The sequence below is a fragment of the Vidua chalybeata genome, chromosome 3 (assembly GCF_026979565.1).
Source record: "Vidua chalybeata isolate OUT-0048 chromosome 3, bVidCha1 merged haplotype, whole genome shotgun sequence".
NCBI lineage: Eukaryota > Metazoa > Chordata > Aves > Passeriformes > Viduidae > Vidua > Vidua chalybeata.
In genome coordinates, this window is record NC_071532.1 from 18342601 (window position 1) to 18369380 (window position 26780).

At 41.4% G+C, this 26780-nt stretch overlaps 1 long non-coding RNA gene across 1 annotated transcript; it reads left to right on the top strand.

Moving 5' to 3' along the window:
- The first annotated feature begins 11023 nt into the window (after positions 1-11023).
- On the top strand, positions 11024-25757 carry LOC128785118 (uncharacterized). The gene is made up of 3 exons (XR_008429762.1): positions 11024-11632; positions 21015-21083; positions 25281-25757. It is a non-coding gene; the product is annotated as an uncharacterized LOC128785118 (long non-coding RNA).
- The last annotated feature ends 1023 nt before the right edge of the window (positions 25758-26780 follow it).

Here is a 26780-nt window from a genome sequence, read left to right on the forward strand (position 1 = left end):
AATTTGTACTATCAGAGTCACTACTTCAGTCTGTGCCTTAGCTGGAAAGGTTCCTTTGGCAATAAACCCAGCATCTCTGCAAGACTCAGAGGCAGAGGCTTCAAGCTGACCCAGCCAAGCTAAATTTATTAAGTGGGACCATGTAAGAACAGACACAGCAGCTCTGTCATTGCAAGGTTAAATGTTTGAAATCTAATATACGAAAGAAGGTGAAACACCAGGATATATTGGGCCAAATGGTATAATTAACCCCCAAAGGAGGACTGAATTCCACATGTCCAGAATCTCTTAAGTGCTACCTTCCTCTCCAGAGACCTCCCATTATGCTGCCTCATGTATTATTAGTGACATTAGACCCATATCTATGGCCTCTCTCCCTGTCACAGTCCCTACACATCACACACTGACATTGTCCTTTCCTCCTTCATAAGGAATGACATTTTTGACATCACCCTATGAGCAAGGACTAAAGAAACAACAAAGCAGCAAGATATTGCAGGATGAAAATGCACAGATCCACCTAGTTAGTGATCTGAGAGTTTTGCAGGCAGGTGATGTAGGTTTCTTCTTCACATGGAAGTAAAAAGGATACATGGAAGAAAGAGTCTCTCCCAGTCTAGGGCACCTGGTGAGAAAGCAAGAGTGTTCAGAAACTTCCAAAGTTCATTTCATTATTTTAGGGCACCGTTACACTTTGGGTGTTTGAATTAAAAAACCTCCTGGGGCTCCCTTGTTCATTTTGAGAAACTCTTTTCTTATGTGAAACACTTCCCTTGGACATATGGGTATGAGGAAGTGTACAAAATGTGCAGCCTCGGAGAAAAGTCTGGAAAGGCCAGCTATTCTAGGCATAGGTTTGAAGATGCTGAAAGAGACACTGAGGCCACTTCTGCCTTCCTGTTCTATTATTCTCCTTTCCCCCCTTCATTTTTGCCTGAAAAGAACTTGAGGATAACAATCAGCAGTAACACAAATAGCAGAAAATGACAGATACCTAGAAACTAATAAAGGAAATGCTTTTCTGGGATTGGGCTGGGGTCCATAATAGCGTTGGAAGGTACTGAAGAACCTGACTGCCACATTGCTCCAATCTCTCTATTCAATTTCTCACTTTAGTTTTCCTTGGTGCCAGCAGTATACAGCAATGTTATATGTAAAAGAAAATAAAAAGCATTTAATGCTGCCAAATTTTCTGAGTTTCTAACTCAGTTTTAAATCAATCTTTGCTCAAGCTCCTTCTGGAGAAAGAGCTGAATGATAAATAATGGGCATGTAAAAAGGAAATGGATAAACAGAATATGAATTGTTTCTCCTGGAATTTTGTTCATTCTTCAGCCATTACCCTCTATTTATGTACAAACAGGTGAAAGGATAGGTACAATTATGCTCCAGCCTAGACAAAGTAAAATTGATGGAGACTAGAGATGCCAGAGCAAATGAGATCTCTGAGGGCTCCGAAACAAACTCTCTGACATATCCACTCAATATTCATTGAAATGAGCTCAGGAAACTTAGCTCAATTAAAGACTGGCTGTGGGGGAAAGCAGATCCAAGCTGAACTCTGCAGAAGTGTTTTCCTGGATGCCTAAGATCTAGGTCAAAAGAGACATAATTGTCCAAGGGATGCAATATGTTATAATGACATCTTCCAGAAGCAGTGTTCTGGAGTGCTCTGGCTTAACAATGCTCATCTTTCACAGTTACACCACTGCAGTAACGTCTGTACAGCTGGCTTAGCAGCACAACTGTACCTGGAAATGCAGATTCCCATGGACAAAGTGGACTTTTGACCCTATGAATCAGTGAATAACAATTAGGACAGATTATTTCCCTAGTGACATTAAATCTGGATTGAATCCATGGAATTCATTGAAGTTTCAGCAGTTTTGTAGTAGTATAGACTATTTTAGCTTATTTAGTTGTGATACTGCAGACTTATATTGATAAAATCGTATATCTCGTGTCCATTTCATTTGGAGAGAGGAAACTACAGATGACTAGAGCCAGCTAGCTAGATGACTAGATGACTTCTCATCATCTCCCCAGACTCCCCATAAAAGCTCCAGAACAGGCATGACTTGACCAGGTTAAACAAACCTGTATTGTCATACTAAACAATGCCTTCCCACACCAAGCCATATTGATGGTACACTGCAATAACATCTTACATTTCTGTAGTACCTTTCATCCCAAAGGAACCAGTGAGAGAACCTGTTTACAAGCTTTGGTGGAGTGCTTTGACTCTCCTTTGTTGCACATGAGCATATTAATTAAAGGTTTTTTCATAACCAGCACTTGCAGCCCGTTCTGCTTTCCACTGCTGCAAAGTCCTTTCCTGGAGCCTACCCAGCTCAGTCTGAAGCTCTGGAAGGCCACATCACCCACTGACCACCCAGCAAACCCCCATGTGCAACTGAAACTGTGAATGAATGTGAAAGGCTGCCAGAGAAGAGCCGCACTTTGCAGGTGAAAATCAGCAAAATCTCACTGCCCTATACAGCAAGGCATTAGGTGGGTTGTAAAACCTAAAATGATGGATAAATGGCCTGACGTATCAAATGCGAAATTGGATGAAGCATATGCAGAGACTTATCAGTCTTAAGGGAGAATCTAGGTCAGATGGAGGCCAAGCAAAAACTGAGCACTTTTGTCATGATGCATTCTCATGTAATGCCATGAATATCTAACACAGAAAGGAAAACCACTCCTTTACCTTCACTTTTTGTAATAGCTCTCATGACACTGAAGGCAGAATATCATTTAAGTGAATTTGATAACCAACTCTAGAAATAAGGGAATTAGAGCCATCAGTAATTTTTTTCACCTCAGAACCTAAACAAATAGAATCAAATTGCTATCTGGTGTGATCTAATTGAATTCTGTGGATTTACAACCACAGATTAACTTTAACCAATAAAGAGAAGAATGTAAGTGTTTTATTTTGATACTTGTGACATCACAAAACTAATATAGCTATGCAATGAAGAAAAGATTTCTAAGCACATTTGTCTTATTTAATTCTCACTTATAATCAAAAGTAATTAAATACATTCCATTAAATTGGAGAAAGCAGAAAAGAATGCTGAAGAATGTCACTTCATTTGTGGGACTGAGATGTATTTTGTTGTTTCCTGCTGTTTATCTTTAGGTCTGTGAGCAGGAGTTCACATTTATGTTCAGTTATCAGCTGCCAACTTAGAGCCCATTGGAAGATGCATGTCATTTCCAGAAGGATCTTAATAAACACCACCAGTGGAGAGGCATTTCACACTTGGCAGTTCATCTGTCAGAGAAAGACATAACTTTAAATTATTTCCATGCCCATTCTCCAAGTGTTTGTGGAAGGCAACTGACACCAGAAGATAATACTTAGGGAAGACACAAGTTAGAGAGGACTCACTGGTTTCATTAGGAGAGAGCACAGCTCAGCAAGCTCACTGGTGACACTTATCTTACCATTGATATGCTACACCAAGTTCATCAGGCTAGTGGAAGAAAATGGAAATTTCCTTGTAATGAAGAGCTCAGTGCTGCTAACAGCATTCCATGGCTCTGGGGTGTCACTGCCAAACCTCTGTCAACTACATCATGGTGGACAGATCATCTGCAGGGCAAAATAGGTCCCAGACAACTGCTTGCATCAGAAAAATTAAGAGAGCACCCTTCGGCCTGTCTCTTTAGAGTGTCAGAGTTATAGTCTTCTGTTTCCCTACGAAATTCTGGAAGTTGCCAAAGCTACTCCAGCTTAAGCATAAGGCCATAAAGTTCATACATGAATCAAGTGGGTGAAAGTGCTAGCACTCACCTGAGCATTGCTCATGTTCCTCTGGACTGTGCGTCCACTGCCTTGTTGATCTGGCCATGTTCCTCTATCCCCAGTTTCCTATCTTTTTATCACCTTCCTGCAATTCTTGGATAAGGGGGAAAATGGGATTATAGCAGACAGAAACTGAAGTAAGTATGGATGTCTTGCATTCCCTCCCCAGTGGAGAGGCAAAGGCACAAAGAAAGACATGCACCCGAGAATCTTAGGAAAGGTGTCCTTATGAGCAATGCATCTAAGGAAGGGCATGGCTGATAGTGTGTCCCCACAGCACCACAAGGTTGTAGCAGGTCTTGAGAAACAGGAGCTCTGCAATTCTGGACATGTATCCCAGAGGTTTTTTTTTTGTTTGTTTTTTTTTTTTTTTCATTTCTGCTTTTCAACATGAATATCACTACATCATTACACTTCAAATTCACCACTCTCAGCTACTGCTAGCTGGTAACTATCGAGTTTGGGGACACACACACACACACACACACACACACACACATAGAGTCACACACTCGCTCTTCTCACTCCCAACAACACTTTGACAACAAGGGTGTTGTGGCTTTTTCCAGTTCTAAGAAAATCTATCAATCAGCTTCTTCCAGCTCATGTAACATTTTTTCTGGGGCACTTCTACAAGAACCACTCAATTCTACAAAGAGTTAACGTGGAATGCAAATGAAATATATATTTTAAAGGCTGAGGAAGGCATGACAAAGCTGGAGGCTACTGAGCAATATCTGCTCCTGTGAAGTGTAAACCCACTGCATTTTTTTGCCCCATAGCTTAACCTAGTTCTGAGCCTCACTGGTTGGTAGAAAGGTGAAGCACAGGGTTTTTGGACATGGCAAGATCAGCAAATTTCAGAAAGTCATAACTCAAAGGTGTGGGTGGTTTTACACTTCTTCTTTAAGCCCAGATGCTAACCATGCTAAAATGCAAGTCTATTATGCAGCCTGGCAAGATTTCAGTGATTTTATTGAAAGGCCATTTTGTTATGTTTATTAGATTTGTCAAAAAGACATTTTATGATGTTTATGAGAGAGCATATAAATTTTTGAAACTGTAACATTTTTTTCAAAAATAGCCCTTGATGGAAATAAAATAATGCAAGCAGTAAAACCTCCCATCAGAAAAATCCAGGCAGAATTTTCTATCAGGCAAGGTACAGACTCATCCACAGAACAATCTGTGAAATACTGTCAATAAAATCCATGCTGTAAAGCAGTGGAAAAGATGCTGGGTGCATGCAGGAAGGCTGCAATGCTCCCAACTGGGTGCAGATGTGGCCATTCTATCTGATTTCCTTACCTGACTACAAGTGAGGGACCTGCTGGTCTTGTTGCCTCAGCTTTTGCAGAAGGAAGAACGAGCTTCTGGCTTGTGTTTGGCTTTATGTTGGGTACTGCTGCCCATAATAATCACTTGTCTCTCTGCTTTCCAAAACATGGCTGGTTGGGGTTGAAATAGTGCATAGGAATGAGCCACAGGCGCATCCTCCACCAGCTCTCTGCTCTGTCTCCAAAACAGAAGCCCCTTCTGCAGGGCTGTTCTTTCTATTTGCTGCTGTTGTTGCTTTTCATTTACTGCTGTTCATTTCTCTCTCCCTCCTACACCCCCTTCAAGTAAAAAGCTGTCTTGTATTTCTGCTCAGAGAGCTCCCTTCTTCTCATTTTTTTCTTTTGTTCATCCTCCACAATACCATCAAGATGATGTGAAACACTTGATCTCTTCCCTTTTCTTTTTTCCTTAGGAGGTCAATTTGGTACTCTGCAATTGATGCTCTCCCCTTTCTTGGAGACTGTGATGTGGCAACAGGACAGGCTGACAAACAGATTAAGCCATTACTGTGACAGCTGGGATCTTGATCACAGCCATGACAACATTTCCAAAATGAGGATTTTGGAATGCCATTCACAAGTCTCTTTTCCCATGCAGGGGAAGATATAGCAGCAATAAAATGTTTCCCACACTGCTTCCATTTTGCTGAGAGAACCTAAAAAGTTGGAAAAGTGGTGGGGATGAGAGGCATTGGGAGGTTAGGCAGGAGAAATCCATGCACTAAGGAGCTGAAAGAGTAGGGATGGGGAGAGAATTAAGTCAGCCCTGCCTATGTGTCAAGGCACATTGTTCTTATGCTGGAGAAGTTCATCCTGCCACGAATCATAGAATCATAGAATCATAGAATCATTTCTGAGCTTGGAAAAGACCTTCAAGGCTCCAACTGTTAACCTAACACTGCCAAATCCACTGCTAAACCACATCCCTATTTCTGCACTTATATTTATAGCCTGCTCCATGATGTATCAAAATGAAATAGACCTAATACTCATACAGACTTAATACCAATAACCATTGCTAGAATACTGGAAGAAATAAAAAACTAAATGCATGAAAGCATGAAATGCATGAATTTCCAACTGGTATTTTTGCCCTGTTTTTATGTATTCTAAGGTACACAGTGAAAATGGTGTAAATGTACTACTCCTAGAGTGACTGTTGTCTTTTAAACAGTTGCTTTTCAAAACACATATGATATTCTGGTACTGGAAAAGCAAAAAGAGTGTTGCAACCATAGTATTTCAAATTCAAAAGTTTTTTTTTATTAAATAAGGCCCCGAAGGGCAGAAAAGGGAGCTATTTGGAAGCAGAGCACAGACAAGGGAAATGTGATCACTTTGTGTAACCAGAGTCGTCTCACAGGTCATCACCAAAACCCTTGTGGACCTGCTTTGTCTTGCACTCTTGGTGAGGAGGTGCAGCACCGCTTTGCTTGCTGTTCTCCTTCGTTCCACTAGGAGACACATTCAAAGCACAACGTCGAGTCCTGCAATAACCTTACTAGACCTGAACTCTGATGATGCCAAGAGTGTGACTGTGACAGTGACCAGCACAGGGATATTTAATCTCCTTCCATTTCCACACATCTTGTTTTGGGAAATATACCTCATAAAATCCCATGGGAGCTGAAAGCTGACAGTGTCCATCAAATAGCAAAGTGCCTTGTTTATTGCCCAAGCTCTCCCTAGCTGCAGTAAACTTGGATGCCCCTATTAAGTATTTATTCATCTGAAAGTGCTGCACTGTCATTAGTTTGATTGAGGTGCAGGCATGTACCACAGTGATTGGCCTGGAAAGTATGAAAATGCAAAAGGCTGGGAGAATGGGGATGATAAGTAAGTGACAGTGTGCAATTACTATGCAAATTTCAGAGGAATGATCATCATCAAACAAAACTTTCTTGGCATGGATGCTGCGTTCAGCAGACTTAGAATCCACAACCCAAACAGGTTGAAGAAACTGCCTAATTCTTTTGGTCTAAAATGACAACAAATTGCAGGGCTCACAGAACACATTTGTGTGCCTTCCCTCATCCCTCCCTCTTTAATTCCAAAATACACTTGAACGTGAAGTCTACCACCACCATCTTGAGCACTCTTTTACTGTAGCTATACAGCAACTTTATGCTGTATTTAAGGATCATCCTTGTCTGGGTCTGTCCAAGGTTTTTGTTTGTTGTTTTTTTTTTTTTTTTTTCCCCACAGGGTAAAGGTCCTAGGTTTGCAGGAATTTTACTTTATTGTAGCCCTGACTAACTTAGGACAAGACTCCTGTCTTCCACCAGCACAGGTCACAGCACACAAACTTCTGCACAAAATATCAGACACAAAGCCTTGGGGAAGAAGTTGGTACATGAAACATTGACAGAGACCTTGTTTACAGACTCAGAATTTTCTCTCCCATTTTTGCCAGTTTTATTCCATCCTTGTTGCAATGAGCTATATCCTAAGTACATCCTTCTCCATCATTTTAGTATATACTCCTATATCTCCAGGTCACTCGCAGCATGTCTGGTCAGCCTTCTTTTTCTGGGTGTGTGATGACCTATGAATCCTGGATGACTCCTCATTTTCTGGGCAAGGAGACTGGGAGGTGTGAAATAGTGCATGAGATTCTGAGCATGTATTCACAGGCTACTTTTGGGTACATGCACCATTAGCTGAATCCCATTAGCTTGGCCCTTGATCCAGTGAGAGCCTAGAGGTAAGCAGATGAAACAGCCCCGGCATGAAGAAATATCATATGGGATATCAGCAAGAGGCCAGGTAGAAAAGTTCAAAGTATAGATATGTCCACACAAAACTTAATGCACCGTATCTCTTCCAAAGATTTTTGCTCAAGCCACTTTTTAAATAAATCCAGTGTATCAAAAGTGAACATTGACATGCTGTAGTTCACTGTGTGAATTCAAAGTGTTTCAGGTTTGTAAGGAGAGGCTAGTACAAAAGCACAAATAGAATAAGCTGGCCATTAGGTAGCATTTGTCATGTGGCTGTGAATAACTGAGGCAAGCATGTGAGCAGCACATACAAGAGAGCCACAAAAGAAAGGAGGATCAGAGGGAATGTTAGAGCTTCTTCTTCTTTAGAATTTATTTAACCCACTGACTGCTCATTTGTTTAATTAGAAATAAAAGATTACTGAAAGACCTCCATAGTTCTTGGATGATACATTAAGAATACTTTAATTCAGCACTTTGGGTTGGTACCCTTTGGACTGAACATTGTCTTGGCATAATCCCAGTGCCTTGTACCAAGATTCTTCCCATTACAATAGAGCTGACTTTGCCCTCTTTTCCTGGGGCCACATAACTCTGCTTGGTAGTTATGAAAGGAATGTAATAAGCAGAAATTTAATAGAAATAACAGTATGACTGCAGCTTCATAAATTTTACTCCAGTCCAAATGAACTTGGAAAGATTTCTAGGTAAGCTTTTAAAGTCAGAGAATATTAAGGCATCAGGTTTTTGAGTCTATCAGCACTGACACTGATTTAGTATTTTCTGTATCACTTTAAACACAAGGATTCATAGACAATCTGTCAGACTTTCAGAGGAGACTGTCCATGCATTTTGAGCTCACAAATGTCTTGGAAACCAGATGGCCTTAATGTCTGTGTGTTCTTAGCAGATCAAAAGAGTTTCTTGTCCACTGAGAACCTCGCTTTGCCTCTGGTAACCTGATAGGGATTACCTGACCAAAGAGAATTTGTTTCATACATAGAGGTGGGTATTGCCAGGCCTGGTGAAGACCTGAGATCTTCTGAGGTTTGGAGCATTGTATACTGTGGGAACAACTTTGCTGCACTGTGCTTTAAGGCCTTTGGAAAAGAACCAACAGGGGTGGAAAGAAAGTCCTGGCTCTGAGGGGCTCAATCACCCCCCCAGTGCAGTTTGCGTACTTCGTGATGGGATTGCAGTGGGTATCTGTCAGCTGAGTCCCACTTTCCCTTTCCTTTCACCTGTGCTGCCCCTGATGGATTTGCATCCTTTCCTTGAGTCTGTGGAATCCTCTGTCTGCACACCATGAAGCCTTGATGCTCCTGTAAGATAAGCAGAAGGGTATGTGAGAGGCTGGATGGGTTCCAAACTACTCCCTGGGCAGCTCAAAGCAGAGCAGCTTGTGGCTGAAGAGATGGCAGCATTCAAAATACCTGGGCTCCCCTGAGCCAGGGGCTTGAGTTCCAACAGGGCCATTCAACCAGCTATTCCCAGTTACCCTACTGCACTCCACGAATTTTCCTGTCTCTCATGCTTTAGATAAGACATCACATCCTGAAGCTGTGCCTGCTTTTTATGCCTACAACATATTTTGAAGCACTCTTGGTAAAATCTGGGTTTTCCCCAGTGATTCTCAGTAATATTTGCACCAGGAGCTATCCAAATATCTAACTGACAGGAATCCTAGACCTTCTGGGGAGTACATTTTCTGGGGAGGTATTCAATAGATAAGATATTCTGCTACGTATATATCAATATTTACAATTTCTAGGACCAAATCTGGAGTGTTACCAAATAAGTGGAAGAAAATACACATATTTTGACAGTGCTATGTAAGCACTTTGGGCCTCATTTCTAATTTATAATGTGCTTTAGGATTAAAGGTGTCCTACAAATGTAAGATAATTATTAGTAACAGTATCTCTGCAACTCCCAAATCAGTCAGCTAGGAACAGATACAGGGTGTTCTGCATGTTTGTCAAACCAAACAGAACCACTATAGGGGAGTATTTCTTGTCTTTTATTAGGATGAAGCAGAGAAACAGTATGAACAAATATAATTAAAAATACCTTCTGGATTACATGTACCCTGATTGCTCTTGCAAGCCAGATATCAAATTCTGCACTGTTTTCTAGGGTTGATTTTTACTCTGTAGGTTTCATCTGATTTTACAGTTAGCGTTACTTCAAGCTTATTGCATTTGTAACACAATACAAAATACAACACCATTAATTTAATTTTATTTACATTTCAGAGTTATTCAGCTGGAATAAATTGAACACAATTTGATTGAAACTGTCCTGCAGGACTGATTTTAGGCACATTCAGCAAGAGTGCTTTATAAATAATGGCAGCATTTAGTACACAAAAGACACCCTCTTGAACTGGAGGATTTGCAGGAGTTATTATCCAATGAGGGAAAAGCAACAATGCCAAGCATAGGGGTAAGCTGAACACTTCTCTGGAGCCCTCTTTTAATTGCATGTGCCTTCAGTAGAGACCTTGGTTGGAGAGCATGATGACCACACACATATAGCTCCTGCAGAAAGGAGTTCCTAACTTGGGTGTTTCACTGGCACAAAAGCATCATCACTCTGTTAAACTCTTCAAGTGATGGAAAAGGAATGAGGAAGATCAATGTTTGTTCTGTAGTGGACCTCAGAATTCCCAGTCAGTGACAAGGAAGCTGTGGTAAAGACACTTTGCAGAACCAAATAGGCCATCCCTACCTTCCAGGTGTATGTAAAGGGCACACAGGGCAGTGGATTGTTTGGTTTGGGTCCTGTTTGTCAGTGTGATGGAGAGTGGCCACATTGCTGGCAAGCTTTTCATAGGCAACACAGTAAAAGAGTGTTTTCAACAGAGATTTGGAAAGATAATGAGGGTATTTTGCTTCTCTTTACCAAGATTCTTCTCAATAGCAGAAAAAAAAAAAAAAAAAAGCCCAGAAGTTGTTTCTATAAAAATATTAACAAGTGAGAAATAGAGACTGACAGAATGATGAGAAGGAGACGACATTGTCATAGCAAAGGAGAGTTCTTTGGCAGGGTGGGAAGGGGCTTGACAGAAAAGACAAATAGCTTGTGTTTGATGGAGTAAAGAAGAGGAATGTAGTAGAAAGGAGCAAAGAATGTGTAAAATCCTCAAACTGATGGATTAGGAGGATGATCTTTATAGCAGTATTTTGCAGGGATGTGCACAGACTGAAAATACACTTGGGAAGACCAAAGAGAAGGATGTTTCAGTAATCAAAATGCAAGACAATTGGATTTTAACCAGGTTAGGTAAGGCCATCTGATGCTTTTTAATGGGAAGACTAGACTACTAGCAGCAACTTTCTTATTTTGCCTGGAAGTGAAAGGAAGAGTTTTGAATCAGTTTCTCCCTCTGATTATCATTGGGTTTTGTTCCAAATTCTGACAGCCTGCAGCATTCATGAGACACTCCCATTCACATCTGTGGGAGGACATAGAATCATAGAATTGTTCAAGTTGGAAAATACCTTCAAGATCATCCATCAAGTCCAGCCATTAACCCAACACTGTGAAGTCCAACACTAAAGCATATCCTTAAGTGCCACATCTACACATCTTTCAAATAAGTTTAGGGATGATGACTCCGTCACTTCCTTCAAGCCTGTTCCAATGCTTGACAACCCGCTCAGTTAAGGTTGAAGGACCTTTGGGGTCCTGCCATCTCTCTGACTGAACTTGTGTAAGTCCTGAGTGAGAGTTGGAAGATATTACTGTTAGGACAGGTAAGTGAAATTTGTTGGTGCTGATTTGGTGATGTCTAATAGGTGGGCACTCAAGGTCAATCCTTTTATGGAGCTAGCAGAAGAAAAAGGGAATTTTGTTTCAGACCACTGAGATTTTTGTGATCCTTCAGTGAGACATTTGATTATGAAGGAACAGAATTGCCATGCTATACCAAACAAATGGACCATATAGTTTAATAATCCTGCTGTGATAGGGCCTGTAGAAACAATTCAGATTAAGTACACGGAACCTAGCAGAAGACAAGTAGGGAATCACTTGCCAAAAGGGGAAGTTTCTTTTTAATTCTTATCAGTTAGCAACTAGCCTAGGCCCTGAAGCAAGAGGGATTCCATAACAAAAGAAAATATGTATTCTATTTAATTAGAATATCCCTAATTACATTATCCATATAAATATCTAATCCCTTTATTTAAATCCTACTAATCTCTTAGGCTTAATGTTATCTTATGGGAATGAGCTAATTAGGCATTGTATAAAATGTATTTCCTTTTAACAGTTTTATATTTGTTGCCTTATATTTCCATAACATTTAATAATATAACATTTCTTATATTTTTTCCCTTGTCCTTGTATTCTGGGAGCATGAATGCTATTTCTCCCTATTTCTCCTTCTTTCTACTACTCACATTTTTCACATCCCAGTGAAGGACCTCCTCTCTGATGTACAACTTCCAGTGTTTCCAGATGTTCCCCAGTCAAACACCACATTCAGATTGCTTTGCAATTTCTGCCTCTTGTATCTGAGAGCCTTATTTGCTGTCTTTACCAAACAGAAACCAGAGCAGGGAAAAAGGATTGTGCCATTGATCCAATTGAAGGCATTACCATGACTGCAGGCTGGTTTGGCCAATAGTCTGAGTAGACTGGCATTATCTGCAAATTGGAGCACCCCATTATGCCTTGAACAGGAGAGTCCACTGTTTTCTGAGGCATTACAGTTTCTGGAAACCCCTGCAAGCGCCTGGGTGCTCTCTACCACCACTTCCAGAGGCACTGTTCTACACCTGCTCATGCAGGATGCCTCTGCCATTGCTCCAAACAGTTAAATAGTAGCCATGGCAGGGATTAAGGAGGCACCTTGCTGCCAATCTTCACCAACTTTAAAACAGAATGCTTATTCCTATGCTTTGTTTCCAACCCTTTTGCAGATGATTGATGCTTCTCCCTCTCACCTTTTACCAACCTTGCCTTTTTAACAGCATCTTTGTGGGGAAGTTGATACATGTTTTTAAATGACCAAATAAAATCTGACAATTTGTTCACATCCTGTACAACCCTGCAGTGGTACTGGAGTCATGATAGTAAAGCTTAGTTCTTGCTAGACTATAAAGAGCCTGCATGGAGCAAAATATAGAAATTGTGAAGGATTTCTATATTCTGGATTCAGTACAATATTTCTTCTGGCACTCATCCAAGCTTCTCCACATTGATTTTTTTTTCACTCGGAGCTTATACAGGAAGCCAAAAAACCTTTACATTGAACCCAGAAGTAAACTGATCACAAGCCAAAGATAAGTCCTCTCTCTGCAGCTATGTGAACCATTATAGCAGCATTTATTGAGTGCCTTTATTTTTCTGGTTTTAATCTGCACAGTGCTGACAGCTCCAGAAAGATCTTTCTTAATGGACTTCAATAGTGATGCAGTGCTAAACTTATATATAGCACCTGCCACACCAAGGCATCCCAGTAGACTTCTCAAATAATAGAGTTTAAAGCTTCTGCTTTCATAAGCCAAAGGCAAGGCTCAAGAGAACAAAATTAGGTTTAGCTTTTAAAATATTGACAAACTTGACATTATTAATTTCAAGAGGTGAATTCATCACTGCTGGAATTGATTGCAAGGGAGAAACTAGGGAAGGATCAGCAGAGACAGTATTGGTCAGGTCACAGCCACACACCTGCATGGGAACCCAGGAATGAAAACCTTTGTTCAATGTGCAGCAATTGCATGTTTACAGCTGTTTAACTCACTGCAATTAAAATCAGTCATCCAGAAAAGCAACAAGAAGTCTGAAGTCAGACTTGCTGTATGTTATTTTGAGCGTTCATGCAGTACCATCTATGCAATGGTCTCAAAGCATTCAACAGCTTTCTCTTTAAGAGCAAAAGCATTACAGGTATTGCAAACCAAGACACATAAAGATCAAGTGATCTGTGGCAATTAATTCATAGTAGTACCAATAGCAGAAACTCAGGAACTCAGGTTCTCAGATTCCCCATCTATCACTTAGTCAATAAAGCTTCCTGAAACTCCAAGAGATCAATGTGTCCCATGAATGACTTCTCTTCCACTTTGGTCCTAATCCTAAGAATGGATGTATAGGTGTTATTAAGGCTAAGATAGCATTAATAATAGAAGCTTTTAACTGGTATAAAGGAGGTGTCATTTTCTTTCATCAGTAAGATCTCATGCTTTGAAAGAGAAGAAAGCAGGAGAAGAACCAGATCTTGTGTTTTCTGAGCAGATCAGTCTTTCAGGAATAAATTAAACATGTCAGAAACAATTTGCAGACTACCTGAAGAAAGAATACAAGGAGATACTGAAATGTTTAGAACATTTATAAACACATTTAAACAGATCCTGGTAAAAGATTTTACCTCATTTCAAAAAAATAGGAAACTTATTTCCTAGCTGTCTGCATGAGCTGATGGAAACTGCTTCTGAAAGATGACTACAAAGTTCAAGACAGGTCACACTTTCCAGCAGGAAATAGGGCACATGCTTACTTAGTGTTACAACTAATACATACTTATTTTTGGTTCCATATCTTTCAAAGTTAAATGCATCTTCAATTGATTACGGGTATTTTCTTATTCTCAAGTTACTTATCACATGTCTAATAAATCTGTGAGCACCAATCAGTGCATCAAGCTACAAGCTCCCATTTGAAACTCTTGAAATATTTTTTTATAATGGCAATAAATGTTTTTGATTCAGACAGCATAAGTAACTGCATCTTACTGATATTATGCAGAACTGAGCTTGGAATAAGGCATTTTTATTTCTCTGCTGTAATATTGTCCTACATGATTTTCAAACCATTCTCAGACATTTTGCTGCCAGGCAAAAGGTGACATGTAAAATCAGCTACTGGAAGAAAATGGTATGACTGGGCAAAACATATTCACAGAAAAAAGGCAGAAAGAGCTCTTCTCTGAAAGAGAAAGTATATAACCAAACTCAATGAAAAAAAATTGTCTGGGGAATCAAACTATTCTTATCATCCCATATGGGAGCTCCATTCTTCCCCAAGGTTATTTGCACATTCTGCCTCTTATGAAGTTCATTTACAATCTTTTTCTGAATGCTTATTGAAGGTGTGAAGAGGAAAATATCTCTGACTGAGATATGTCTAGCTAGGAACCAATTCGCACCTTTCACCTAATCCACAAATTTGCAGCATCACATCTTTACACATATGGGCAGTGCATTTGATTGTGGAAACCAAAATGCTAACTTGGTGCCCTTGGGCTGTCCTACTTCTTTTTTTTTTTTTTTTTTTTTGCTTTCGGGACAATACAGCTGGGTAAGTGAGATAACAAATATCAAAGGCCCAGTTCTGTCACTTTATGAAAATATGGGAGTACTGTCAGTGCTACCCAATGAAGAAGGTACATCTTTGGATCAAACAGATCCAAAATATGAAGTATTAGTGGATTTGGATGAGAAAATGATGAAGAAATATGTCATCCCAAATGCCTACACCCCACAAAGATACAGTATAAAACATGAGGCACAGTCAAGCTCCCCTTGGTTCATGCATTAGCCTGCATGAGCTGGGAAAGAGGCAGTATAAGAAAAGGTATGCTACCTTTCATATCCAAAGCCGGGCCAAATAGTCATCAAGAAGCAGTTGATGCTGGTACTGATAAAGGATGAGATCAGTCTAGGCTGGATCATGGAGCAAAGGATCAGACAGCAAAGGGAACAAAGAATACTCAGTAGTATTATATAGGGATGATAATGTATAAGAGGGTGGCCCTTCCTGAGAGACACTGCCCCCCAGGCAGTGAGTTTGGTGGGGGACTGAGAAGCAGCTTTAGCACCTTGCAGGAAGGAGAACAAATGATCACAGCTTTTTGCTAGGTTTTGTCCAGGGTTGGCATGGCATGGGACAACAAGAGAGGGGAAAGGAAGTTTAATAAATGCATACTTTAGCCTGGGGCTTTTAGTGGTTTTGTACCTGTAGAGGATTTTATGTGTTTCATTCAGGAGCCCAGTACTTCTGGGCACTGTCACAACATAAACTACATAGGCAGTTCTGCCTTGATAAAGTTACCAGCCAGGAACAGGGAGCCAGAACAGATCAATATATAATTTGGGAGTCATTGGCAAACCACCTGCTTAACCAACGTCTAGCAGCCTGTCACCAGAAATAGAATACAGGAGACTAACATGGGTGTAAGAGATTCTGCAGTAAATAATTATGGATTAAGCTACAGCTAACTACTGGTAGTTTGTCTCTCATCCATTTTTGTACTGCCTTACCTATGGCTGCTGTCCTCATGCATTTTACTTCAACCTCCAGAAAAAGAGAAAGCTAGACATAGACCTTTTACAGGGGTATAAATGAGAGTCTAGGTTTCAGTGTAAGCTGAACCCAAACTGGACAGAGTTGAAACCTAGACAGCAGAGTTTAATTTTAGTAGTCCTTCAATGCCATCACATCTCCTAAGCCTGTATTTTCCAGACTCTCTATTGCCCCTCCTTTTCCTCCAGCTTACTAGAAACCACCTGCTTGTTCTAGCAAAGATGAAACCTAAAATATCACAACATTCTCCATTGCTTCACTGCTCAGATCTCTTCAACAGCCTGAAAAGACACTACCTGAATGGACTACTAGCTGGGCTGTGTGCTCAGTCCTGGATGCTCACTTGTGAGAAAAGGAGAAACAATGTGGTTTGGGTAAGCACACTGACACCTGGTTGGGTGTCATGACACAGATGAAATCAGACATGGGAAGATGGCAAAATAAAAGGTCGGGAAGATGTATGTCCTGCTTTGGGGCAGGTTAAACACAATTAGACCACTTCACTATCTGCTTTACAAGGCAATGTACCACAACAGCAAGAGCTGCCATTAAGCTGTCCCAGAGCAAGGTGACTGACAAGGCACACCGACAAGTATTGATACAGGATCAAAGCAGAGAGAGCAGAGTCCTTGTGAGAGCCCTTGGCATCAGGGGGACCAAGAAAACAAGAATAGACCTTGGGACAGATTGTGTGATTAAGTGGAGCTGGAAATAATTGTGTTTTAAAGACCTCCTGGGGAATGGGCTCAGAATAAATGCAGCAGCAGAGCTGGATCTGTAGCTATGTATAAAGCAACTGATGCATTTTTCAGCATAAGACAGGAAATAGAGAACCATGGTCTACATGAGTTCATTTCTGTTGAGCAGGTGAGTGTGCTGTTAACCAGATGTGCTGATAACCAGATGTGCTGATACCAGTGATGCAACATTGTCCCACACATGCCCTTACAAGTCCCAGGGTTATACTGAATGAAAACGTTGACAGGAATACTAGTCTCCAAAGGTTATTGTTCACAGCCTGCTATTTGGAAATAATGCAGAAAGCTGGAGAAGAAATAATTTTTAACCATCTTCTGGTTCTTGGTTTCAACATTGCCTGACTGAGTGTCTCTCTCTTTTTTTTTTTTTTTTTTTTTTTTTTTTTTTTAATCAGAGGGAAGACTTGCTACAAGCTCTGATATTCACAAGTAGGATGAATGTCCAACAGCTGCCAGCTAGCTCTCTCTATTCAGTCTTGTGATGATCAGTCAACAGGTGCTGAAATCTGTTGCCCATGCATGTGTACAAACTAGTAAAGCTTTTAACTCCATATTGGAGAAGTCTCCTGATCTCACAGATGTTATGCAGATGCACTGTGTTGCAGTAAAGATGAGCTGCTTCCAGTGGGTTTTGCTAGCAGCATGGCCATGCCTTCAGTGCACCAGATGTGTGTACTAGCAGCAGCTCAGAATATAAAAACCACTGGCTCCCAGGTATTTAGATTTCAGCATTTAACTTCTGTGACCTTCTGAGAGCAATGCAGTCTGCTTTTCTTTAAAAAGAGATACCCAGCTTTCAGTTTCAGCAGTACAGCCTCCCTTGGCTGGTTGCTGGAGCCCTTTTACCCAGGGCCACCAAGGGCCAGGTGAACGAGCCCGAGTGTGAGAGCAGCTATCACGCCCTCTTGCAGGAAATCAACATTGCCATAAAGTGCTGGAGCAGAGGTGAGAGAGTCACGGTGTGTGGCCTTCTGCAAGTAGGGAGATGATGGGCCCATCCCAGAAATGCAGAGAGGCACCTCTGAGAGGAGTAATGGCTATCAACACCTACTCCCTATCATGCTCCGGAAGGATTTGTGACACCTTTTGATCCCAGAAGTGAATGAGTTTACTTGGTAATCAATGTCGGTAACAACAGTACTTCACTAATAAGCACAGGCAGCTCACACCTCAGAGCTGTTGTCTATAAATTGCCTTCAAAATGTAGTAGAAATTCCTGAATAGGGTTTTTCAATATTTTCTTTGACCAGAGCAGCAGAAAGCTTTCTTCCCTAGTGAAATGATTAGGCCTGGGCTGATACAGTCTTAATCCAGCCTTGACTATGGATAACAGAATTGGAAAACAAAGCAGTTTGTCCCAGATCCCATTTTGAGGTGTTGAACTGTCACATTTTTTCAGAAATAGAAGTCATTACAGACAAAGCCACTCTGACAGCTTTTCCCTTGGTCTTCTTAAACCTCTCATGTTAACCACTGCTGTGGGGGTTAATAAAGAAATTAATAAACTCAGCAGGTAATACAAGTGACAGTCCCAGCAACGCAGACAAGCTTCAGGAGGCTAATTGTGACAGTAAGGGCTGGAGGATTCCTGCTCAGATGTCTCTCAGTTTTTGTATTGCTTGCTAAGACCTCGCTGATAACTTTCTCTTTCCTATCCTCCTTTCTCCATTGCTATGGTTTCTGCCTGTGGTATTTCACTCAACTATTTTCAGCTTGTTAACCATTGACCTGCCCCATGTTCCACCTCTTCCTGTCAGCAGCCTTCAAGGTGTACCCTGTAAGCTGTTCTTCTGTTGAAAAGTTGTCTGCAAAATGCAGTAATCTTCCTGAAACCGATATGCAAATCTTAACAGTGATTTATTCCTTCTCTCCTGCATGCATAGTTTTGACATACAGGATCACCCAGTGTTTCATTCCTCTGCCAGTATTCAGCTCCACACCTGAGTATAGGCATTTGCACTGGTTTTCTAGCCAAACTCTTACTCCACTCACACCCTCAATTTATCCTACAATCCACACATTTGGAGCCCATACAGGCCGCACTCACTGCTGAAGCTGAAGATGCATTTGACTCGCTGGAACGGTAAGCTGACCTTCAGAAAGTGAAGAAGCTGTGGTGAGCCCATTTCCATCTCCTCTCCCCACTCGAGACCTCTACCTCCCTCGCCCATACACAAACACTGACAGCCACTTTCCCTCCCACCTGCTCCTGAGAAATCCTTCCTCTCACAGCAGCTGTGTGACTCTGGGGCAACCAACGTACTTGAAATGAAGCTATGAAATCTGGGATGGAGAGTCCCAAAGACTTTGGGACAAGGCTTGCCATGCCTGCTGCTCTGGGTAGGAAAAGGATGGCTGCTCCTTGTACTATGGGAAGATAGCATCTTCCTGCCTCCACCCAGCAGTGGTGCCACACCATGCAGACCATTCCTCTGCTGGTACCATCAACAGAGCTGTGCAGGAGCGAAGTAAGGTTCATCAGCTGGAGTTTCCCAGCTGCTCCCACTGGAGCTTGTCGTCATGAAGTTCAGGTGCTGCAGCCTGTCTCTCATCCGGTCTGCTCTCCACTTTCTGTCCCAACTACAATGTTGTACAGATCAATTTCTTTCTCTTGCAGCTGGGCCAAGGTTTGTCACTATGGCTGGTATCTTGTCAGAAGCATCTCCCTAACTACTGCTTCACTCCCAGATTCTGAAAATTTAAAGCCTCAGCATTCTCCTTACCTTCAATGAGCACCATTTCCTTGCTCTCTGGCAAATACTCCAGCTCCTCCAAACTGGAGTAGCAGTTCTGCCCTTCGGGTAAAAGACTCCTTCAGATCTCAGTGTTTTCAGCCCAGGGAGAGGAGAATAGAGTAGAGCACGCTGCCCCAGGTACGTTACTGCAAGAGGCAAGACAGGATTCTCCAGCAACCCCTCACCAATTCACCTCCTCCTCAAGTATCTGTTCAAGGCCAGTGGCTGCTGTTCTGGCCTGGGGAGCACTAAGCTGGTCAGGGCCATCACCTCCTCCAACCTTTCCTGCCTCTATTTTGCCATCAACTTGATGTGACAGGCAGAGTGTGAAGCACGTGGGGCTCTCTGGAGGTGTGACTCCCCACCTAGTGACACACACAGAAGGTGACACACTTAACAGGATGGGCAAAAGGTTTGAGGACCACCACAAGCACTGGTCAGCCCAGTAGATGCTGCTGTATGGTGTGATAGCTGTGGTTGGCTGCACAGTGTTCCTGCAAGTCTAGGAGTCTGCCCAGTCATTTCCAGCCCACAGCTGGAGAAATGCATCTCAGAGGAACAGCAAGGGAACTGAGCACAAATGTGGTAGCTCAGTTATATGGCATAAAGGAAAGCTGTCAGTGTGCACACAGCAGGGGAAACTGTGCCATGGGTACAACTGTTAACACTTTAAACTTGTTTTATAACAGCATCAGACAAATTTGAAACAGCTGCTCTACATGCTCTTCATTTCCAGTTGCAATGTATTTTTTTTTTTACTTGCTGTAAAAGAAATTGGTGCTGCTGCTGTTTACAAAATTACCCAAGCAGCACTTATGACTTCTAACTTCTGATCTTGCTGTGATCACATGGATACCAGTAACGGCAGGATCAGGGTTTGTTCTGCTAACGTTGGTGCCACAGCCCTGAAAAAGCTAAATGCTGGATACGTTATGGAGGGGAGCAGGCAGGAGCAGCAAGGGAGAACTGTCAGCTCTCATTTCACATTCTCTAAGACCTTTTGTCATTGAACTACCAAATACTTTCTCATGACGCCAAGCAATTAAGCCTCCCTGACACTGGAGTGTTTATGAGGGAATTACTGCTCATCTCAGCCGTGCTCAGAAACACCAGGTCAGAAGTCAGAGAATTAATAAACCTATTGAGGTGCCAAGAAATATGTTCAGTTGCCACATCCCTAGGGCTGACATCTTCAAAGCAGTGGAGGAAAGAGCAGAAATAACTTATATTCAAATAGATTACCAGGGGCAGACACCTTCCAATCTAATGAAGGTGAACTTGTTCATATTTATACAAGAGGAGAGTTTTATAATGCTTCTTTATCTGTGTTGCAGTAGGACCCAGAAGACATAAGTGCAGACAAGATCCCGTTGCACAAGGCATAATGAAAATCCTGAAGACAGGTAAAGAGAAGAAATAGAAAAATATTACTAATATTCTACCATTCCATTTAACCATATTATTTTGGCCTAAGCTGCTTTTTCAAATGGAAGGACATGTATAGTGCTTTATTAATTTTTATCCCTGCAATTTATAAACCAAGTAACTGCAGCAAAGATGATTTGAGATACCACTGTTAAGCAAACCTGGATGCTGTGACAGAGGAAGGAGGTCCTGGTAGGTGCTTATAGGAGCACCCAAGGCAAGTTCTGCAAGACGGCAGAGTCTCTGCATTGGTTGCTATATTGGGAGTTGAGCAATGTGAATGCTATTACTAGATCTGCAGGTGCCTTCTTGTATGACCTGAGGCAGCTTGTTTCACTTTCCAAAGCTGCTTTCCTCCTGGTAAAATTGCTGTCACAATGCTTACCTTTTTTTTTTTTTTTTTCTTTTTAAGAAGTACTGGAGACCATTTGCTAAAAAGAACATTCAAAGGCTAAGAATGGTCTTTGCTGAGTCTGCCATCCAGCACCAGGAAATGCCTAGCACAAATTCAGCATCATTACAGATTCATAAGTCTCATGGTTTCTAATAATAATGAAAGTGTCACTTATATAGAACATAGAACCATTGCATCATTTAGGTTGGGAAAGACCTTTAAGATCATTGTGTTCAACCGTTAACCCAGCACTGCTGCTAAACCATGTCCCAAAGTACCACATCTACATGTCTTTTAACATCTGCAGGTTTATTTTTGTGTGAGTGATTTCAGTATTAGTTGCTGCCACCATACTGTGTGAGGTCACTACTCAATTTTGTTTTCTAGGCATCCTTACTCCTTCTACAAAATCATGTCTAATATTCTGATTTTTTATTTGAAATACATTATCTGGCATTTTTAGATTAGCCTAGAATATTTGTTTAATTGCACCCCAATTTTTCCATCTATGCTTTTTTTCCAAGTGCCCTAGATTACATAAGGGGTAGGAAGGGGAAGAAATACATGTGTGAAAAAAACAGAAGTATTATTAATTGCCTCTGGGTTAGTCATAATAATGCAAATTTCAACTGGTTAAGAATTTTCCCTTTAACCTTGGACTTTCCATCCAGCCATTAATTGCAAAGAAATGGCACTCTCTTAGTCACAGTAATAGCAACAGCAGTAGATTTTCATTTCTAAAAACACCATCCAGTAAAGACTCCTTTACCAGAGTGCCCATGAGATTACTGTTTCCATTTGAGAAAATGAAACTGAGGCACAGAGAGACTTAAAATAACCAGAAGAATGTTGAAGTCCCAACTCCAAATTCTTTGTTGTAACTATTTAAGCCTGTCCTTTAGTTTTCAAGTTTATGTTTTAAAAAGACGCAGCTACAAAAACCTAATCTGCATGAGTCATAAATTGATAATTCATGGCTGGTAATTTTTTTTTTGCTTTGTCAACACAAGCAATGTTGAGAGCCAAGATGAGCTCAGCTTGCTTTCTTTAATCTGGAGACTTCCTTCAAGCAGCAAAGAAACTGAGCTGGATTCATTGAGGCCAAGCCAGAGGCTAAGGTGCGGGCACTTCTCTCTTCAGACAGCTTGCACTGACACCTAACTTAAACTAAATGAATAAGCAAATGCTGAGGATTCAGCTGGATCACACCCTGCCAGGCCAGGTGCATACAAAACCCAAGGTATGTGTTTGAAATGGAGAAAATTAGGTGAGCTATGCACTGAAGAGCAGGCACTTGCAAGCCTGGCAGCCTCAGTCCTATTCAGCCAGCCTTTGGCACAGATCAGTCACTTTTCCGGGGTCAGATCTATGTTGCTGACTTGCTGCAGGTTAATGCCTTCATGGTCTGCAGTCTGTGCCCTGGGCTCTAGTGAATCATCATAATTGTTCACTTTTATTGTTTGCTATGGCTAGAGCTCAGACATGTCCTCTCCACTGCCCCTTTCCACATGCTCACTTTATTTCGCAGTCTCAGTACAAGTTTTAACAAGAATGATCTTCCAAAAGAAAAGACTTCACTAAGAATATTTGCCTACTGAAGAGGAATTAAAAAGTGGTGATTATTTCAATCAGTTCAAGAGTCTCTCAAAAAGACTGGCATCACGAGTCACTTTTATCATTTCACAGTAATTTAGATCTCAAGATGATAAGGAAGATGTACAGTACTTGTGACATTCTCCACCTGCTCCACTTCATGGTTGTGCACATGTATTTCAGTCAGGCAGTCATGTTTATAGTAAAATAAACCACCCCCAAATGTTCTGATTATATACAGGTACAACTTTTTCTAGCATAGTGAGAAAAAAAAAGGGAGCTCTTGAGAAACAATGGTATTTAATTGATGCTTCTAAATTTGGTGGAGTTGTGCCTCCTGATCCTGTGAGGCACAGCAGTCCTGCAATGGGGTCCTGCTGAGAATAAGCTAGAAATGAACCTTGGTGAGAGGTTAAAATCAGACTTCACCATGACAATACGTTCTGCAAATGTCCTAAGCATTTATCTCCTTAGAGACATCTGTTTCTATTTTTTACTAAATTCTGTGTGTCCTGCTAGCAAATACCTTCTATTTTTGGTGACATTTTTAAGTAAGAATGTATGATTATAATCTCTCCCCAAATGGCCAGACAGTAAACATTAGATTTTTCAAGTACTTCAGCATCTGCAGCCTGTATTTTGGCTGCTTTTCTCTGTATTCTCTGCAAAAATATGCCTGGAGAATAGCTGCAGGGTCACTCATTAAAAAGGATTAGCACCTTCCCATTTCTTTCATGCATTCAGATACACAGAACTAAAATTGCACGAGCTGTTTCTCTTGTTATGTACTTAAACTGTTGCTCACTATTCCAGGCATCACTCTTCTCCCAAATTACCTTCCCATCATTCAGAAGGTTTTTCCTCCCACCTAATGCATGTTTACAATGCATATTTGCTTCCAAAGGCAGAAGCATGCTGGACCATTTGTATCTGGACCATTTGATAACTTCCTGCATATGAATATTCCCAGTCCTGGAACCAACTAATATGCTACCTATCCCTCTATGTATTTCCTAAGTGCTGTTCATCCATTTGTCTGTGGATGTTTGTACATTATTGAGATTGTACATTATTGTGCATTCGGGGCCTGAGCTCTGGATCAAAAAAAAAACAGAGAAAATGTCAGCACTGAAACTCTTCAGGGGCCAGAGGCCTGGCTCTAAGAGGAGATTTGTTGGAGGTTGGATCTGAATGGAGGATGCAATGCCCTGTTCATGACAGCATTAATTTTAGATCAGCTGAACCAGTTTTCTCCTTGCCAGCCTCTAAAGAAGCATACAGTCTCTCAGCCGTACTTCCCTTTGCTGCCACATTTCAACACAAAAACACTTTCTGGTGGTTGCAAATGGATGGATGCGATTAGCAGACACATGACACAAATCAAAAGATTAAAGGGTTTAGAAAAGCAGGTACAGATTAACATACTGAATTTTCAGGAAACAATGCTGAACTGATACATTGGTAATTTTCTGTTGTTTAGACAAAGTAGGAAATATCACAAATATATAAAACCAGTGTTGCAAAGGTCATATTTAAAAATAAAAAAGGCCAAATACATCATTACAAACATGGCATGAAATCAAAGCACATGCTCCCCTCTTCTGGATTCCATAGTATTCAACTGCACTATAATCCTGAAACCTATCATGTGTGTGTCCCTGAGATTATTTTTCCTCAGAGCATTAGTGGCAGCCAGAGTTAGTTGTTTGTGTATTTTCACTGGCAGCATGCTTAATAAGTGTTTGCTCTGTGTAACAGCATCATCCCTCAATTCATGCTTTTCTTGTGTTTAACTTTGGAGTGAAGTACCACACCCTTGCAGGGTTTTTAAAAATCTGAACTACTTGGAAAACTGGAATTTTGACATAATCCCAACGTCACTCTACAAAATTATAGAATGGCCTGGGTTGGAAGGGACTTAAAGAGAGATCATCTAATTCCAACCCTCCTGCCACAGGCAGGGACACATTCCACTAGACCAAGCTGCTCAGAGCCCCATCCAAGCTGGCCTCGAACACTCTCAGTGATGGAGCATCCACAGTCTTTCCAGGCAACTTGTTCCAGTGGCACACTACTCTCTCAGTTAAATATTTTTTCCTACTATCTAATCTAAATTACTCTCTGTCAGTTTAAAGCCATTGTCCTTGTCCCTACATGTCCATGTAAATAGACTCCATCTTTATTCTAGGCTCCCTTCAGGTGATGAAAGCCAAGGTTTATTTGAAGTGACGCAGGAGGACTGAGCAGAGAGACTGCTTCTGCACAGCATCTGTAATAGCTGAAACTCAGTATGAGCTTACTTTAATAGCAATTATAGACATAAAGCCTATTAGATCATCTTTAAGAAGCCACTCCTTATCTGAGGGGAGTTTACAGCCTCTGGTAGTAGTGCAGATAACCAGCTCAAAAGAGACCATTTCAGTTTCCAGCTGACTTAGTGGCTTAAAGGGCTGAGTTAACAAGGCCAAGGCTTTTTTTTTTTTTTTTGCATGTACTTGCTTCTCTTGGTACCCCCAGCAGTGTTGCCTCAGCAGCTCAGCTTTGTCCTCAGAGAGCTTGGCCAAAGGACAGCCCTGGTGCTGTTCAGTACACAGGCTAGTCTGCAGCCACAGACACTTCAGAGAGGGCAGAGAGTTTCATCAGTTGGGAGTCAGGCAACCCCAGACTGGAATGGTTTGAAAAAATCGCCACCATTAGTAAACTGGTCGCAAACCAGCCTTTTCACAAGAAGTCTTGTTTACATGGTTTCAATTAAGTTCCAACTCTTTATTAAAAAGTTTTAAGCATGTGTGTATATGTACTTCATTATTGTTTTTTTTTTTTTCTGTCATGAATTAATTTGATAGAAGATGCTTTAGGAAGCTTAATACCAAAGCCATAATATCTTTGTCAGAATTAACTAGCTGTTCACAAAGATTCGCATACTCTGAACTTTATTAAGAATGTTTATTATTTTCAAAGTTTAATAACCTTGATTTTAAGTACAAAGCAAAAATCAAAGTATAAGACAGGCAACAACAGTCAGGAATAGATCAAAATTCCCCCTTCATTAATGCCACACCAGTATTTATCCACACATTTCCCAGTCAGATCTGAAATTTCTATCGGGGTAGGGGCGGGGGTGTGGGGGTGGTTAGCACTATTTCCATTTCACAGACAAAACCGAGGTACAGAGAGTGCAAAGCTGTAACTGGCTCAATACTATTGGCTAAACAAGCACCAGAAGTACAATCCCCATTACTCAGCCCTCAAGTCCAGGTACTGGAAATTCCCCTCTCCTTTCCTGTCCGTCAAAGGGCGGCAGCCAGTAATGACCGTGCCAGCTGTGCTCTTCCCTCCCTGCCGTACCTTACCTCTTGCAGGTCCCAGAACGGGGCCAGCGCGGCCTGCCTTCTCCCGGCTGCAGCCAGCGCACAGCTCCGTGTCCTCACGCAGCTAGTGGTGTTTACCACAGGCGAGGAGAGCCCTGAGTACGTCAAACCACGTACGCGGCTTTATTTCGGGCTGAGGAAACCGAGGACGAACATCTATAGGATAAGAAGGCAAAGAGAAGGCCAAACGTCGCCCTCGGGGTTCTCTAGACCTCTCTCCAAGCGGAGCCCAAAGGAAACAAGTCCCTGTCTTCACCCTGCACCGCACCGGAGCCCCCCAGTCTCCGGGGAAAGCTCCCGAATGCGCACAGCCGACC